A 5,135-nucleotide genomic window follows, 5' to 3' on the forward strand; every position below is an offset into this window, starting at 1 on the left:
AACCTTGGCAACTTCATCAAAGCCATCCTGGCCTACGGCATGAAGCCTAATGACATCTTTGAGGCCAACGACCTGTTTGAGAACGGCAACATGACCCAAGTCCAGAGCACATTGCTCTCCCTGGCCAGCATGGTGAGGGGGGGCGGGGGGGGGGGGGTACACTTTCCTACATGCTGTCTGTGATAATACTTTTTAGTTTTTCAAAACAAACAAGAAGACATGTTATGGTAATTAGTGTATACTGGGACAGCTACAGTAAAGTGTTTACCAATACATTCTGATGGGGTTCCTTCTCTGTTGACAGCTACAGTAAAGTGTTTACCAATACATTCTTATGGGGTTCCTTCTCTGTTGACAGCTACAGTAAAGTGTTTACCAATACATTCTGATGGGGTTCCTTCTCTGTTGACAGCTACAGTAAAGTGTTTACCAATACATTCTGATGGGGTTCCTTCTCTGTTGACAGCTACAGTAAAGTGTTTACCAATACATTCTGATGGGGTTCCTTCTCTCCAAGAGACTTGTAGCATGAATATATTTCCACATTCTTATCTCATTCCATAGGCAAAGACCAAAGGCATTCACACATCGTGTGACATTGGTGTAAAATACGCAGACAAACAGAAACGCCATTTTGATGACAAGAAGATCAAGGCTGGGCAGTGTGTCATCGGACTGCAGGTAGGACATGCTGGGGATGATGTGTGATAGGTTGTTCAGTTACTGGATGTGACGATACAATACAATGTGTCGGTTTTGTTCAGTTTTGTACCTTTCAGTATTTTGCCAGTGGAAATAATCCCGATAATAGAATGTTTATATGTAGCTTATTTTACTGATTCTTCAAATGTAATACATGCACAATCGCTCTGTAATGGAGGTCAGACACCTGTAATGGAGGTCAGACACCTGTAATGGAGGTCAGAGGTCAGACACCTGTAATGGAGGTCAGAGGTCAGACACCTGTAATGGAGGTCAGAGGTCAGACACCTGTATTGGAGGTCAGAGGTCAGACACCTGTAATGGAGGTCAGAGGTCAGACACCTGAAATGGAGTTCAGACACCTGTAATGGAGTTCAGACACCTGTAATGGAGGTCAGACACCTGTAATGGAGGTCAGACACCTGTAATGGAGGTCAGAGGTCAGACACCTGTAATGGAGGTCAGACACCTGTAATGGAGGTCAGAAAACCTGTATTGGAGGTCAGAGGTCAGACACCTGTAATGGAGGTCAGACACCTGTAATGGAGGTCAGACACCTGAAATGGAGGTCAGACACCTGTAATGGAGGTCAGACACCTGTAATGGAGGTCAGAGGTCAGACACCTGTAATAGGCCTATTCAGCTAATGGTTCTATGTTCCTGCATGTTTAGATGGGGACCAACAAGTGTGCAAGCCAGGCTGGTATGACAGCGTACGGGACCAGGAGACATCTTTACGACCCAAAGACCCAGACAGACAAGCCTTACGACCAGACCACCATCAGTCTGCAGATGGGCACCAACAAAGGAGCCAGCCAGGTAAAACCAATGATGTATTTTAACACCACTCGTATGTCTACGGGTGGAAACCACACAGTTGCTTTTACAGTGGTCCACTTCCCCTTTTGAAACCATGATGGAACCTATGTAATGGAAGGAACTACCCAGCAAGTGCCACTCTCAAATGAGTTGGGAGAGTGTAACCGGGAGTTGGGGGAGTGTAACCGGGAGTTGGGGGAGTGTAACCGGGAGTTGGGGGAATGTAACCGGGAGTTGGGGGAGTGTAACCGGGAGTTGGGGGTGTAACCGGGAGTTGGGGGAATGTAACCGGGAGTTGGGGGAATGCAACAGGGAGTTGGGGGGGAGTGTAACCGGGAGTTGGGGGAGTGTGACCGGGAGTTGGGGAATGTAACCCGGGAGTTGGGGGAGTGTGACCGGGAGTTGGGGCAGTGTAACCGGGAGTTGGGGCGGTGTAACAGGGAGTTGGGGAATGTAACCCGGGAGTTGGGGAATGTAACCCGGGAGTTGGGGAATGTAACCCGGGAGTTGGGGAATGTAACCCGGGAGTTGGGGCAGTGTAACCAGGAGTTGGGGCAGTGTAACGGGAGTTGGGGAAGGTAACCGGGAGTTGGGGGAATGTAACCGGGAGTTGGGGGAATGTAACCGGGAGTTGGGGGAATGTAACAGGGAGTTGGGGGGAATGTAACCGGGAGTTGGGGGAATGTAACCGGGAGTTGGAGGAATGTAACAGGGAGTTGGGGGAATGTAACAGGGAGTTGGGGGAGTGTAACAGGGAGTTGGGGGAGTGTAACAGGGAGTTGGGGGAGTGTAACAAAGGAGTTGGTGGAATGTAACAGGGAGTTGGGGAATGTAACCGGGAGTTGGGGGAATATAACCGGAAGTAACAGGGAGTTGGGGGAATGTAACTGGGTGTAACTGGGAGTTGGGGGAATGTAACTGGGTGTAACTGGGAGTTGGGGGAGTGTAACAGGGAGTTGGGGGAATGTAACAGGGAGTTGGGGGAATGTAACAGGGAGTTGGGGGAATGTAACAGGGAGTTGGCGGAATGTAACAGGGAGTTGGCGGAATGTAACAGGGAGTTGGGGGAATGTAACAGGGAGTTGGGGGAGTGGAACAGGAGTTGGGGGAGTGGAACAGGGAGTTGGGGGAATTTAACTGGGTGTAACTGGGAGTTGGGGAGTGTAACAGGGAGTTGGGGGAGTGTAACAGGGAGTTGGGGAGTGGAACAGGGAGTTGGGGGAATTTAACAGGGGAGTAACAGGGAGTTGGGGGAGTGTAACAGGGAGTTGGGGGAATGTAACAGGGAGTTAGGGGAATGTAACAGGGAGTTGGGGAATGTAACAGGGAGTTGGGGAATTTAACAGGGAGTAACAGGGAGTTGGGGAGTGTAACAGGGAGTTGGGGAATGTAACAGGGAGTTGGGGAATTTAACAGGGAGTTGGGGAATTTAACAGGGAGTAACAGGGAGTTGGGGGAATGTAACAGGGAGTTGGGGGAATGTAACAGGGAGTAGGTGGAGTGTAACAGTTGGGGAGTGTAACAGGGAGTTGGGGGAATGTAACAGGGAGTTGGGGGAATGTAACAGGGAGTTGGGGAAGTGTAACAGGGAGTTGGGGGAGTGTAACAGGGAGTTGGGGAATGTAACAGGGAGTTGGGGGAATGTAACAGGGAGTTGGGGAAGTGTAACAGGGAGTTGGGGGAATGTAACAGGGAGTTGGGGGAATGTAACAGGGAGTTGGGGGAATGTAACAGGGAGTTGGGGAAGTGTAACAGGGAGTTGGGGGAGTGTAACAGGGAGTTGGGGGAATGTAACAGGGAGTTGGGGGGAGTGTAACAGGGAGTTGGGGGAATGTAACAGGGAGTTGGGGGAATGTAACAGGGTTGGGGGAGTGTAACAGGGAGTTGGGGGAGTGTAACAGGGAGTTGGGGGAGTGTAACAGGGAGTTGGGGGAGTGTAACAGGGAGTTGGGGAGTGTAACAGGGGAGTTGGGGGAATGTAACAGGGAGTTGGGGGAGTGTAACAGGGAGTTGGGGGAATGTAACAGGGAGTTGGGGAATGTAACAGGGAGTTGGGGGAGTGTAACAGGGAGTTGGGGGAGTGTAACAGGGAGTTGGGGGAGTGTAACAGGGAGTTGGGGGAATGTAACAGGGAGTTGGGGGAATGTAACAGGGAGTTGGGGGAGTGTAACAGGGAGTTGGGGAGTGTAACAGGGAGTTGGGGGAGTGTAACAGGAGTTGGGGGGAATGTAACAGGGAGTTGGGGGAATGTAACAGGGAGTTGGGGGAGTGTAACCGGGAGTAACAGGGAGTTGGGGGAGTCTAGATATACTTTGCACATCACCATAATCACATTGTTGATATACATAATACTCACAGTTGTCTTGAGGAAGACCATCCAGGTCAATATTCCTGCCTTATCACTGTTTTCTTGGAAATCTCCTAAATGTGTCCCTGTCCTCCCCTCTTCTCCGCTCCTCTCCTAGGCCGGTATGTCCTGCCCGGGAACGCGTCGTGACGTCTTCGACAACAAGCAGGTGCAGCAAGTGGACAACTCCACCATATCCTTGCAGATGGGCACCAACAAGGCAGCGTCCCAGAAGGGCATGAGCGCATATGGCCTAGGACGCCAGGTGTACGACCCCAAGTACTGCGGCTCGCCCGCCGAGCCTGCCATTCATGCCGACGGAGCCTGGGCACCAACTGCTCAGAGGTCAGACAGTGACTATCAGGCTGAGGAGTCCCTCCACGAGGGAGGGGGGAGGAGTACCCAGTGGCTTATCATGAAGAGGACGAATACAGCGACGTGGCCCACTACAACAAGGTCGACCAGGGCATCGACTATTAGGGCTGTCCCCTCAGGGCCATCCGGCACTAGCCTGGTGCCAGATCTGTCTGTGCTGCCAGGCTAATCCGGCTCCACCATACTAGCCGCTAGACGGAACAGTTAAACAGTGTATTTTATCCACGACAAACAGATCCAGTCTTTTACCTCGGTAGACTTCTTTTTATTGTTGTTTTTAAATTGAAGCATAAGAGAGGAAATATTGCCTTGAGTTCATTACTTCTTCACCTCCTCCCAACTCTTCTTCCATTATGAGCAGCAGTGGTTTCAGTCAGTTAAAGCATGTAATGTCCTGAGATCCAGTGTTTAGGTTGTGCGATATTAGGATTGAGAACATTCCTTCTAAATCGACTGTTACATTTTGAGGTATGGGACATTGTGGACGTAAATGTTGTATCATTTCATGTTTTTTATCCCCAGACTTGCTTTACTCGTTGACTCATCCCTTTAAAAGAATTCACACAATCAAAATTAAAAGGTTAACCAGCTGCTTTTATGCTTTTTAAATGTGTACCCATCTCCTAGCCAACCTAAAAGGACCAATATTACTTTCAAAGTGAGTGGAAAATGTTGAGGAGTCAAGAGATTTGAATCTATTTCATTTTAGCAGGTTTCAATCTCAACCAAATGGACCATTTTAGCTTTTTCCTGGAATCCTGAAGTGAGTGTGTTCTAATGGCTTTTTCATGAGACCAGATGACCAAACCAGAATGTTCTGCTCGTATTGCATACAGTATGGCTAATCTTATCACACCATGTTATTTAACCAGGAAAATAGCCTTGAGGTTAG

The 5,135-nt window shown here is 49.5% G+C and overlaps 1 pseudogene; it reads left to right on the plus strand.

The window, feature by feature from the left end:
* The window catches only part of LOC135537023 (calponin-3-like), an 8,767-nt pseudogene extending 3,934 nt beyond the window's left edge, over window positions 1–4,833 (plus strand).
* The last annotated feature ends 302 nt before the right edge of the window (window positions 4,834–5,135 follow it).

The sequence above is a fragment of the Oncorhynchus masou genome, unplaced genomic scaffold (genome assembly GCF_036934945.1).
Source record: "Oncorhynchus masou masou isolate Uvic2021 unplaced genomic scaffold, UVic_Omas_1.1 unplaced_scaffold_6988, whole genome shotgun sequence".
NCBI classification, from domain to species: Eukaryota; Metazoa; Chordata; class Actinopteri; order Salmoniformes; family Salmonidae; genus Oncorhynchus; species Oncorhynchus masou.